Here is a 15,000-nt window from a genome sequence, read left to right as displayed (position 1 = left end):
TGCTAAAAGTTACGAATGACACGAGAGAGTAGAGACCACATTGTTATTCAGACTAACATGAACAGCACTCCAAGCAATTTGAAGTGTCTTGCAATCTCTTCAGAATCCATTCAACTACTCTCAAACATTTCAAAATCTAGATCATCTTATCGGAATTTTCTTTTCCCCCCACTTTTTTTTTGGTGTAATAAAAATTAGAAAATGAAAATTCAGTTCAATTGCAGATTCTTATTTATATTTTTATTTTTAAATGTTATTTTCAAGAGAAATTTCTTTATCCAAGATCTTGAGAAAGTTTCTAATATTAGTTAGAGTGGAATTTCGAAAATATTCATGAGTTAAGCGAAGTTTGTTCTTTCAAAACTTTACTGTGCAACACATTTTATCTGCATATAAACACTGATAGATATTTGATTAATGTAGAAGAGAAAATCTAAACTATTACCACTAACACTAACACTTTTCGATGAATGCAGTGAGTCCAAAAGATGTGAAATTTTTGTCATTAACCTATTTGTAGATAGTAAACTCACTAGAGCTGTATGTAAAAAATAAGCTACAGTTGTAATACATATCAGATCATTTGATTGAAATATTTAGAGAATATCGAATATAAAGCGTGAAATTTATTGTTTCTTGAAATTGAACAGGTTAAGCCAACGAATATATTGTATGCAGATGACAAAACTACGAAAGGAAATATATATATATAATGAAATTTTTCTATTGCATTTGTGTCTTGTATACAGACAACTCTAAATATTAGTATTTCTTCTCTCTGTTTCATTTACTCTGTCTTTGTTTCTATATCTCTCTGTCCCTGCCACCTCTCTCTATCTTTCTCTCTCTCACGTCTTGTGTCTCTCTGTAAATACATTTATGCATATGTAAATACATGCATATTTTATTACCGCGAATGGGTAATAAACTACTTATGAAAGCGTCGTATAGATAGTTACCATTTAGTCGTCAAAGAATTCAGAATTTTATACACTAGGTTTTCCATTCGGTTTAGGTAGTCCAGCAGTAGGAATAAAGGCAAACAATAACAGTCATAAAGAATGCGTTTATAAGAAATGGTACATGTAATACGTACATAATGTTATCATATAAGTTTTCAGCTGTTTGGGTTAAGGTCGAGTGGTTGGTGTAAACCTGCATTTTATGCAATGAAGTCCACTATTGTGTCAATATTGCAAGTATAAATGTATAAAAGCAAGGGAATGGAAAGTATCAACTAGTACATATTTTCCTAGTTGCTTATAGCAGTCAAGTTGTCCTCATGAGAAGATCCGCACATATGGCGTAAATAAGATAGCTTGCGTAAAGTATACAAAATTTACTTTTGTTTTTGTTTATGAAATTAATAAGATAGTGAGGCGAAGAGGAGGATTTATAGCGATAGTGATGAAAATAGGGAGGCAACATGTAGATGTGGTTATATCAGTTATTGTAAAACGCCAAGTATCGGCTGGAGATATTAAGTACAGCTGCAAAATTAAGAATGGCAAACGGGATTAGACAAGGTAGTTCAAAATAGACTCAATGTCGTCACTTCTAGACTGTATTGTACCTGTTGTTGCCTGCCGTTGTGGTTTTACATCGTTAGATTTTATTGTTCTCTGACATGAAAGCTCTCAGGTGTCCTTCACTATTGCAAATGCACACCTTGTAACTACGTCTTCAGTTTTCTTTCACCCATTTGATTGACCTTATATCTGTTGAATCATTGTTGTTCAACTCCAGGATAGTGGTGTTGTTCATCAATATATATCCGAACCAGCAGATTTATTCACGGATCTTCTGACTACATTTTGCATTGTGTCCTCTCCACGGTCAGCAACCGCCTGTGCCACATTTTCTCCACGTACGCGTTACCGCCACGAAGGACATGCTGGACATGTGGAACGTGACGTAAGGCTTTAGGAGGGGGTGAGAGGCAGTTGAGGGCGTTTGTGAGGTAACATAATTATCATACTAAATTTTACCTATAGCAGTATTTATGTTACTCGAGATAAAACTGGCCATGGTTATTAAAATGAAATGAGAGATAAGTATATACCGTGGCTAAAGACAGAATTGAAAAAGAATAATTCAAATTTAACGCTATATCTCTGTCTTGAGTAGTATTTTGTAGGCGCACAGTCATGCTTGTTTTCTTTGTACTTTGTGATCTCCATTTTACTTTGTTTAGTGATTAAATCATAAACCATTGCCGTATACGTTTTTATTTTAAAACTTTAGAATGAGTGGAAACAGAAAAAAGAAGTGCCACAAATACACGAATGAATAATTGAAATATGGATACAGCAATGCCAAGTCGTATTAGTAACAGTACACTAGCAGCAAGAATAGATGACATGGTTCAAGATGTGGAAAGTAAATTATGTGATGCTTTAAAAAAATGAAGAATTCTATTTCGAACTTGATGAGTCAACTTTACGTTGCAATGAATATTTCTTAATGACCTACGTCCATTATATAAATTCAAATCAATAAATTCAGGAAGGGATGTTTGCTGAAAAATTGTAGGTGGTGCAAAAAGCTTTACAAGCGATAAGGTTGTTAAAGATGCTTTAATGCTAAGAACGTTCCTCTCAGAAATAGCATTGCATGTGCAAGAGATAAAGCACTAACTATGATAATCCATCAGCAGGGATTTATAGTACATTGAATGGAAACAGTTCTCCATATACTTTCAGTTCATTGTATTGTTCACCGAGAACACTTGACAGCAAAACATCTTAGCGGTAAGGCACATAAATATTTGCCATGAAAAAGAAAATCCAAGCTCCAGTGGCTTCATGCTGGGATGCGATGGCTGCTGAAGAGAAACTATCTAAAGTATTTTTATGATACTTATGATACTGTTTAATAATTTCTTAATTCATATAACGAAGCAATGTATAATAAACTAAGCAACGAAAGGGTGGACATTCTATGTCCTATTGATACTTCAACTAAATTAAATGGGGTTAACATTAAGATACATGGAAATAATATGAATTTAATTAATTTTTCAGCGAAGAGAGATTCAGCAGCAGGAGATTAACGAACCGGAGATTTTTTTGCAATTTATCAATTTAATATTAGATACATACATACATATATATATATATATATATATATATATATATATATGAACTTATTGTTCTCATCAGCAGACAGTGAGAAAAGACTTAATGATAAGTTATAAATTAAAGAATTTACTGATCTTAAAGTACCTTAATTGTTCATAAATTGATTTCTGTCTGAAGCCTCTTCTGCTCATTAGTATTTATATGAAGAAATTATTAACATGAAAAGTGCTTTCGAAGTTCAAATTCCTTTTCAACAGCCTAGATGTATATTCATTCTCCCAAAATACAATGAATTTGTCCCCAAATGTGACAGGAAATTATATTACCTGCTTAAATCGATTGTTTCTCCTTCATTTTTAGTGGAGAAAAGTTACAACGTGGTACCACAATTGCTGACAAAGCAACAAAATAGATTTGCACTAAGTCAAAGAGGAGACCTGAATTTTTTGACTAAGATTGAACGCTTAGCTACGAGATCTCATCCATAGATCTCATCAGCCACGAGGAAACCATTTACTTGCAGCGTATCAAGTAAAATTACATTTGTCACGATTATTATTTTATTAATTCACCGTTAAAAGTGTATACAGTCCACTTTTTATAAACTTTGTACATTGTTATAAATGTTATTTAAATTTAGTAGTCATACCACACTCTCCATTAGGTGAGTGAAAGGCATAGCAACTACTTAAAAAGGAGTGTTACAAAAAATTGTTAAGAACCACTGGCCTATAAGCTGCCACAAATGTGATGAGAAGACATGATTCAACTTGTCATTGTCAATTTAGATTTGCCTTACACTTATATTCTGAACCCGCATGTACTGTGCCTTCGGTTTATAAACACCCAATTCTATCACAATGTCTTAAAAACAAGACATTGTTTGGCAAATGGGGACACACACCTTACAAACGTCGAGTTGAATTCCTTCCAGTTCTGTTTCCTAGCGAATACAGTTAACCTTTATTCATGATGATGGTTATCTTCCCAAAGTTATCAAACAGCGTTTTCACAAAAGAATTTTGTTAAGCAAGGAATTGTAGTCTGTTGCCCCATATTACGTTGATGTCGACTTGGTTTTCTGCAAACAATTGTATAGAGGGTACTTCCTATTGAGTCATGAAATTTACACGACATAAAATGCCCCATTGTTGGTCAGTGGGAACGGTTTTTGATATTTTAGAGCCGATTTTTTTCTAAATGCCGGATGGCAATGGTACTGATGATGACGACAGCAGCAACAACAACAACGATGTTGATGACGACAACAACAGCAGCAGCAACAACAACAACAACAACAACAATAATAATAATAATAATAATAATAATAATAATAATAATAATAATAATAATAAAAATAATAATGATAATGATAATAATAACGATCATAAAAATAATAATGATAATAATAATAATAATAACGATCATAATAATGATAATAATAATAATAATAATAATAATAATAATAATAATAATAATAATATTAAGTATAATAATAATGATCATAATAATAATAATAAGAAGAAGAAGAAGAATAATGGTAATAATGATAATATTAAACTTGGTATAAAAGAAGGGCTACAGCAAATATTCTGCTCAATACCACAGATTTGCTTGTGAGCTGTTTGAACTTAACCAAATGAGCATGCCCCTTTTGTGGCTGATGATATGTGTATCTCTGATCACGAGCAGAAGTAGTGGGGGAACATCATAGCCATGTTTTGAGGGGGATTGTTTGAATAATTCACCTCTGGAAACATTATTATTATTATTGAGAGAGCAGCACATGCCATCAAAGTGACACTGGGGTAAAATATACAAAGCCCAGTTTAACCATCACGTCTGATAAGGGTACACTAGGCACATGCATCACAACCATATGTGCGCGATATGGTGATCTCATATGAAGATAAACAGCGCATGACCTTGCAGGTGGGGCCCTGTTAGAATTTTTTTCTGGTCGAGTAATCCATCCCGCTCGAAAGGTCCTTGAATAAGGGTTGTTTAAGGATGTTGAACGAAACACCGTTTCTTCTTCTTCTTCTTCTTCTTCTTCTTCTTCTTATTATTATTATTATTATTCTTCCTCTTCTTCTTCTTATTCTTCTTCCTCTTCTTCTTCTTCTTCTTCTTCTTCTTCTTTTCTTCTTCTTATTCTTCTTCTTCTTCTTCTTCGTCTTATTATTATTATTATTATCATTATTATTGTTGCTGTTGTTGATGTTATTATTATTATCATTATTATTATTATTATTATTATTATTATTATTATTATTATTATTATTATTATTATTATTATTATTATATGTTTGACATTTGCTTTATATTTGTACAAGTTGGCTCCAAATCTCACCCAGATACCTTAATATTATTATTATTATTATTATATTATTATTATTATTATTATTATTAGTATTATTATTAGTATTATTGAGTGAGGGAGCAGTGCATGCCATCAAAGTGACACTTGGGTAAAATATACGAAGCCCAGCATATCCATCATGACCACCCGTCTGATAAGGGTACACCAGGCACATGCATACCAACCATATGTGGGCGACATGGTTATCTCATATGAAGATAAACAGCACATGACCTTGCAGGTGGGGCCCAGTTAGAATTTTCTTCAGGTTGAGTAGCCCATCCCGCTCAAACGGTCCCTGAATAAGGGTTGCTTAAGGATGTTGAACGAAACACTTTTTTCCAGAGGTGAATTATTCAAACACCAGAGAATCCCTCTCAAAACATGACTATGATGCTCCCTCACTGCTTCTACTTGTGATAAGAGATGCATATATTGTCAGCCACTAAGGGACATGGTCAACTGGTTAAGGTCAAACAACTGACAGGCAAATCTGTTGTATTCAGCAGATACCACAGATAATATCATGATCATCATGATCATCATGATCATCATCATCATCATCATCATCACCATCATCATCATCACCATCATCATCATCATTATTATTATTATTAATATTATTATTATTATTATTATTATTATTATTATTATTATTATTATTATTATTATTATTATTATTATTATTCAGTAGTATATTTTTTTATATCGTGGTTTCACTTCACTACCGAGCGCAGCTCTGTGTGCCTTGGATATGTGCTGTGATTTGTTGTGATTCTCTGGTGGTTACTGTATGGAATGTGTTCTGCGTAGGATGTGTGCAGTGCCTAGTAGTGCAATTTTCTGTATGTTATATGTGTTTGTAAGTGTTGGTGTTTTTGTTATGTATTTGTCTGAATCTATTTTTTATCATGCCTAATGCACCTATTATGATAGGAATTGTTTCTGTTTTTAGATTCCACATTCTGGTTACCTTTATTTCCAGGTCTTTGTATTTTGAAAGTTTCTCCATTTCTTTTAGAGACACGTTGTCATCTGCCTGTATTGATACATCAATTAGAAAACATTTTTCTTCTTCATGATCACCTATATCTGGTATGTTGATCTTAATTTTACTATCTGTGTGTATTGGCATATCCCAGAGTATGGTTGCTTTCTCGTTTTCTATGACCTTTTCGGGTGTGTGCCTATACCATCTTTTTTCTGTTGTTATTCCATAATGTTGGAATAGTTTCCAGTGTATATAGGTCCAAAATCTGTCGTGTCTGTGAATATATTCCTTCTTAGCCAGGACTGGGCAGCCAGAGATAATATGATTTATTGTTTCTTGTCCATCTCCACATATTGTGCAGTTACTTGTATTTCTTTTCATTACATGTTTTTGGTAATTTCTGGTGGGGAGGCTTTGGTATTGTGCTGCAATTAAAAATCCCTCTGTCGCTGCTTTGAGTACTGAGCTTCTCAACCATTGTTGGGATTTTTCTTTGTCTATTTCTTTTGCATTTAGTTTAGTCCAATATTTGCCATGATTTTCTTGCCATCGTTTTATCATGGTTCGTTGCTGTTCTATTTTTAGTTTGGATTTCATTTGTTTTATAGCTTTTTTTGTTTCTTCATCTTCTTCTTCTTCATATTTGTTATATGGTATGATTTCTTGTTTGTATTTGTCAGCTTCCTTAAATACTGTGAACAGTTTTTTGTTTTGCTCGTGTTTTGCCGCTATTTGTATCAGTTTTCCTTCCTTCTGAAGCATATATTTTTGCAGTCCTATGGTGGTTATTTTATAGTAGTTTTCCAGCTGTATAAGGCCTCTACCACCTTCTATACGTTGTATATGTAGCCTTTCTATGTCAGATTTTGGGTGATGCATCCTAGATCCTGTCATTATTTTTCTTGTTTTCCTGTCTATTTTGGTCAGTTCATTTCGTGTCCAGTTAAGGATATTGTACCTGTAACTTATAACTGGGACGGTTAAAGTGTTGGTACCTATTATCTTGTTTTTAGCATTGAGCTCTGTTTTCAGTATTGATCTAACTCATCAATAATATTCTATTTTTATTTTCTCTTTCATTTGTGTGTGTTGAGTCTTATCTAGTTCATGGATTCCTAAGTATTTGTAAGTTTGGCTTTGGTCTAATTCTTTTATTTCATTGGTTTTATCTAGTGAGATGTTGCTACTCTTCATTGGTTTTCCTCTTTTAAGGGTTACTTTGGCGCATTTCTCTAATCCAAATTTCATATCTATTTCTTTGGTGAATCCATTATTATTATTATTATTATTATTATTATTATTATTATTATTATTATTATTATTATTATTATTATTATTATTAAGGCGGTGAGCTGGCAGAAACGTTAGCACGCCGGGCGAAATGCGTAGCGGTATTTCGTCTGTCGTTACGTTCTGAATTCAGGTTCCGCCGAGGTCGATTTTGCCATTCGTCCTTTCGGGGTCGATGAATTAAGTACCAGTTACGCATTGGGACGATGTGATCGACTTAATCCGTTTATCTATCCTTGTTTGTCCTCTCTGTGTTTAGCCCCTTGTGGGTTGTAAAGAAATAGGTGCTGAGCTGAAATTCCGCCGAGGCCTAATTTCCCCTTCATCCTTCCATGGTCGATAAATTAAATACCAGTAGCATACTGGGATCGACCTAATCGACCGTCACACTCCTCACAAATTCCGGGTCTTTTTACTGCAGTAGAAAGAAAAATACTACTACTACTACTACTACTACTACTACTACTACTACTACTACTACTACTAATAATAATAATAATAATAATAATAATAATAATAATAATAATAATAATAATAATATTAATAATAATAATAATAATGATAATAATAATAATGATAATAACAACACCAACAACAACAATAATAATAGTAATGAGAATGAGAATGATAATAACAATAATTATGGTGATGATGATGCCCTAGGTGTCTGGAAGACACTCGGTATGAAATGAAAACAAATAAAAGGAGGGGATAATAATGATACTAATACTACTACTACTACTACTAATAATAATAATAATAATAATCATGAAGAAGAAGAAGAAGAAGAAGAGAAGAAGAAGAAGAAAAGAAGAAGAGGAAGAAGAAGAAGAAGAAGAAGAAGAAGAAGAGAAGAAGAAGAAGAAGAAGAAGAAGAAGAAGAAGAAGAAGAAGAATGAGGAAGCTACGAAGTAGAAACTACGGAGTAGGACTTGCAATATGAACGTCCGTGTCATCTTTGCGGAGTGCAAAATATAACCAAGTTATAAACTAGAGATTTAATATAACGTATTGAATGTATTCAAGTAGTTAAATCACATCCGATGGAACTGATATAGTAATATGAATTTCGGAACCTGAAAGGCTCATAGTTTCAAACGTGATTTATCACTTAGTCAGTTACACAGCATCGACTTGAATTATAATGCAGTAGATTCTCATTTAGCAAATATTTGACTGTCATACCTATGAGATGCAGCTGTTCTTTCCTTTTCTGCTCTGTACAAAACAAAAATAAGTAGTAGGTAGTGGTCTGTATTACATAGTAAACGTTACTTGATATTGTGGAGAAAATAATTTAATCAATGATCTCTTCCAAAGAGAGTCGTAAACCATTGATATATTCGGCAAACATCTGAAATAAAGTAGCTCTTCCCGAAAAGTGCTCCTGCCCTTTCGCAAATTATTACACCTTATTTGATTGTAAATCTCACAACAGCGAGCTAGGCGTCAGAACACTAGAATATAAAAAAATATATGATTATAAATACTTTGGTTAAACTCATTATTTTAGAATTTTGTATTAAATCTTTGAGTAGTGTATGAGACATTATTCTATGAAACAATATATTATTCATTTACGTAACATAAAAAAAGGAAATCTTTGAAACTAGAACACAGTACAAGAAGGATTGGTACTGAAGGGAAGTATTTATTAAATAGTCATATTACTAAGATAATTAAGACAATCCCACTCGTCTTATTTAGCGCACTACCTGAATACACATATACATCCGAAAACACATATACGTACATATATCAACAAAGTCCTTTCATCATCAGTTGCTTCTTGTTATTCATCGTGTAACTCTAAGAATAATTGAGGACTGTTCCTGAATCATATCACAATGGTGAGATGTAAAACACCTACTTATATTTTTTTGCGAATTCAGTCGGTCACTCCTGAATTTATAATATAATTCTATGTCTCTCTCTCTAAATACCTCTCCCTCTCTCTGTCTATCTGTCCCTTTATATGTAGATATATTTTGCTTTATATTGAGTCATCCCATAAATAATGCGGTTTTGTCATTTACATGAACTAAAATCAGTGGGGGACGGGATAAACTAACTGCATGAACTTGCTGTACAAGCAGGTGGTAATTTTATCTTGTACCTACACTTAGTGCAAATTTTCAAGAGTGCAGTTCCATATTAACAGTAATTTTTTCAAAGCTAAATTAGAAGTGACAAAGGAGCATATTCGGTATATTTTGATGTATGAGTTCAATAAAACTAACAACGCAACGGAAAGTGCGGGGAATATAGGAACCATTTCTGGAACCATTTCTCACGTTGGCTTACGCTTATTGTCCGATCCCCTGTAATGCATTAAGTACATGTGGATCGGACAGTAAGCGTAAGTCAAGGTGAGAAATGGTTCCAAGAAATCTGAGCTGGAAACTACAGCCTAAAAGACGAGCCTCATCCTGGATGATCTTTAGAACTCGACAAGGACACTGGTGGAACAAATCCCGATGTAACTCTTGAGGAACGGGCAGAGAAGCTTGGATTTCAATGGTCATTCAACCATTCATCGACACCTGTGTGACATCAGTAAAGTCAGCAAATTGGATCAATATGAGCCCCACAAACTTATGGAGTATAATAAAGCTCAGAGAGTGAATGTGTTCTCTTCTTTGTTGTCACGTATCACAAATGAGCCTTTTCGAACCGAGTAGTGACTGGCGACGAGAAATGGGTTCTCTATGAAAATGTCAAGCGCCGGAGACTTTAAAGAAATTCCTCACACACACAAGGTGTTGTCATCTGTTTGGTGGGAGATAAAATGTTTAGTCCACTCTGAAACTTTAAGCTCAAACCATACGATAAAAAGATTTACTGCAAGGAGGTTTTGGGGCTTAAGTGAGCGCTAGAAGGAAAACGACCAAATTTGGTTTCAACACAAAAGGTGTTCTTCCATCAGGATAATGCTCGCTCACATAGATCGAGGATAACATTCCAAAGGCTGGACCAGTTTGAATAGGAAGCGATGCGCCAAACATATTCGCCGGACAGTGCCACGTCTGATATTCAATTGTTCCACAGTTTTCAAATTCATTTACACGGGAAAAAATACGAATTTCGTAGACGAGTTCAGAATAGTACTGGAGGAGTACTTTTCGATACCGAGTAATGAATTTAGAAAGAGGGGCCTGGCCAGATCGATGGAAGACCACTGCAGAAATTAAAGAAAGTTATATTTTACATCGGAAAAGAACATTGTTTATCTTAATTTCGAAAAACAAAATGAAGTATAAAAAAACGCATTATCTAAGGGATGAAACACGATATAAATATATGCATGCGTGGCAGTGTCGTAAGATGCTTGCTTCCCAATCACATCGCTGCGAGTTCAGTCGCACTGTGTGGCACCCTATTTATGTGTTTTTTTTATTATAGCCTCAGTCAGACCAACTCTTTCTGAGTGGATTTGATAGAAGAAACTCGAAGAATCCTTTCGTATATGTACGTATATATATATATATATATATATATAATATATATATATATATATATATATATATATATATATATATATATATATATACATATGCGAGGGTGGGGGGCGTATGTGTATAAATATATCCATGTATGTGTGTGTGTGTGGATATAAAATGGACATAAAATGGATCTTACAGCCTGTAAATAAGAGTGTCTCATTATGCCCATATTAGTCAGATGTATTGAGGTAGTATGCAGTTAAAAATGAAGGGGTAACACGGGAAAGTGCAGCATTGATGACAGGTCATTTGTGGAGTAAATGATGGGCTAATTCGGCCAAGCGACATGACATGCTTCCGTTTAGAGGATACCAGACCTTAACTTGTAGAAAATTGAGGGCGGTGGGTACGTGAATTTTAAACGCACCGAAAAGCTATCAGTGGATACACTGCCCGTTGCGGCGGTCGGCACTGTGTCTCATTCCACGCATTATCTGAAGTTTTGACGTCGCCTTCGGGTTTGTTGTCCTACATCACTCCTAAAGTAAATTTGGAGGAACGTTGGTTGTTCATTTGTGGGTAGCAGAGAAAGAAATGAGGTAATAGACTTGCTCTTGAACACTTATGATACGTAATACCGAACCAATGTCAATGTTATATTGTTTTAATCCAAATTAAAACAGAAATACACGTTGACACTCATAGCGTCTGATAGTATTACCTTGTAAAATTTGATTTGACTTGGTCAAGCCGTTTGAGAATACATACGAAACAGACAGACAACCAAACAAGCATATATATGTGCATAATTACTCACATACAAACAGATATACATACACCCTCGAACGTAATCATTTCTGTTTGTCATTTCTTAATTGTTCTGAAATCTCTCTCTCTCTCTCTGTTTATTATTGAGTCGCCCCCTTGCTTTTCTTTCTCGCATTCCCACTATTTCCAAAAACACAAGAAAAATATTCTTGTCTTTTAAACAAACCAAATAAAGCACCCGATTCCCTTTAATGGACAACGAAACGTTTTGTTTTACCATTACGATTTTGATATTGTCCTGACCAGCTTGATAAACGAACGAAAGCGCAAATAAAGATTTATCTAAAATTCTGACTGCCCGGATTTTCTCAATATCGTAGAGCATATCAACTTAATATATATGGTATTATCAAATAGCGAATTGTCTCCAGTGACAAATAACGGATCTGAATTCCCATTTGTTAGTCATCAGAAATGTCGAAGTAAATCTTAGACTGCACTTTTGCCTTTTCATTATATATTGCATCACTTTAAAAGAATCATTAGTTCCAGTTCGTTCTCTATAGATGAAAATAATAAGATATTCTCATCTGCATACACCTACCTTTATATTGTTTTAATGGTAAACAGAAGTTGAAAGAAACCCGTCGTATACACACACACATACATGTACGTATATACATATACGTGGTCTGATCAAAAATCAACAGTTGACGTAGTAACGAAGCTAAAGCAGGTAGAATGAAACCATTTGGCACATATTGGCGGTGAATACTGCTGTGTTTGCGCATTAAGCTTTGGCTCTCTAGTTCACTGCTTCTGTTTACAGCAGCGCTTGGAAGGAACGTGTGTAGGGTGTGGTTGTCGCATTGGCAATGACAGACATCTGCGCAGAGAATCCTCTTCGGAAACTTGGCAAAACCTGTTCAGGGACCATCACAAGGTTTGAAAAATGTTCATCGTTCTCAACAGAATCAAAGAGATCTTGTGCAACTGGAACCTGATTGCCTTTCTGATCAGCTGAAAGCAATTTTGACAGAAAATTGGGAGGCACGTGTCTCATACCACACTTCTTCAGTGATAATGAACTGAGCTTAACTAATTTTCACATTCTCTGGTAACTCACTGATGGTGATGGGATTATTTCCTCTCCCAGCAATACGCATATCTGTAATGTTTTTCTCAGTTCCGCTGGTTGCGGGTCACCCAGGACGTTTGGCAATGTCGACATATTTCGGTCATCTTGGAACCACTGGTACGCTTGTGTGCGGCACATAAACAGCTCTCCATACACATTCTACAAGTTTCCGTTCGCCTTTGAGTAAGTATCAGTCTGAGAACTTGCTCTCTCATGGTGAATGCGACGAACACAGGCTACACACGTACCTTGTAAGCACTGCTCTAAACAGAAGTTAAAACTCGCGCATGTATGTACTGCAGAGTTCAAAGTCAATCTTTGCTAAGCGGCTTCAGTTTGTGTGCTTTAGATTGGTCACAATGCCACCAGTCTTGATACTTATTGAACAGACCTTGTATGTGTGTGTGTGTGTGTGTTTATATATTCTTTTTTGTGTTTATGAGTGTATGAGGGTATATTTCTGTGTCTGATTATCATTGTAAATGTGTTTGTCACTCCTTCACCCGTTGGCAACCGCTATCGGTGTGGTTCAGTACACACAACTGAGTAGTTTGCCAACAGAGGCAGATGGAATATGTACATGGGTGTAAAAAGTGTGTCCAGACATCTACTTCCATATATGCAGATTAAAGATTTTTCTTGCGGGAGTTTGAACCCTACACTATTGAAGTAACGCGTTCTGAATTTAGATAGAGCGAATGGTACATTTCGAATAGTACAATGGCGTCCAATTTTGGCATCTGTATATCAATAAAGGAATTACGTACTAGCCCTTCTGGAGTTTTCCATATGTAGATTATTACATATCTGTCGATATATATATATATATATGTATATGTATATATATATATGTAAATACATCTCTCTCTCTCTGTCTCTCTCTCTCTGTATATATATATATAATATTTTTCTATCCTTCTTTAATACAGGTAAGAAGGAAGGATACGAAATAATTAGATTTATAAGCCCTTAAATTCACTCCATAACTCCCACGGGCTTATGGCGTTGTGGTTAAGAGCGCGCGCTACCAACTCCAAGATTCCGAGTTCGATTCCAATGACCTGAACAATACCAATAATAATATTAATACTAATAACACCAAAACATACCTTAGGAAGGCGAAGTCTGATTCGAAATTTCCCCGAGACGACTGAAGAAATATGGAGGGTTAACAGAAAAGAAGATGATGACAAATATCAGTCAAATGTAAATAGTGTACATAATTCGTCATCACTTATAGGTGCTCTTCTATCAGCATAAATGTCAGCCATATAGAGCAAGGATGACCTTTTCAAATGCTGGATCAGTTTGAATGGGAAAGGATGCTCTACCCATCATATTTGGCGGATATTGCCCCATCTGAATATAATTTATTCTGCTGTCTTCGAAATCATTTCGACAGAAATGGTATGAATTCGTTAGACGAGGTCAGAATAGTACTGGAGGAGTATTATTCGTCACGAATAGGTGAACTTTCGATGATGGACCTTGCAAGTATATCAGATAGATGGAAGAACATTGTGGAAAATGTAGGAGAGTATATTTTAGATTAAGAACGAAATTTGTTTATGTTAATTTTGAAAAAAAAGAAGTATTAAAAGACCCGCATTATTTATGGGATCTTCCAATAATCATATGTTTTTGTGTGTGTTTCTGTGTGTGTGTTTCTCTCTTTGTGTATGTGTGTGTGAGAGAGAGAGAGAGAGAGAGAGAGAGAGAGAGAGAGAGAGTATGTGTGTGTGCTCAGAGAAAAATGCGTGATTTGTATACATACATATGTAGATATGTTGCAGTATTTACGCACAGAAATACAGATATGTGTTTATATATGAAAACCGGCATTGAATATAAAAGGGCTCCAGAGAAGCAGAGGGTAATCAAAAAATCAAAGAGAATCCCAAAGTGTTCCATTAATTTGCCAATAAACA

This window comes from Octopus sinensis, linkage group LG3, assembly GCF_006345805.1.
Source record: "Octopus sinensis linkage group LG3, ASM634580v1, whole genome shotgun sequence".
NCBI classification, from domain to species: domain Eukaryota; kingdom Metazoa; phylum Mollusca; class Cephalopoda; order Octopoda; family Octopodidae; genus Octopus; species Octopus sinensis.
Note: the sequence above shows the minus strand (reverse complement) of the source record.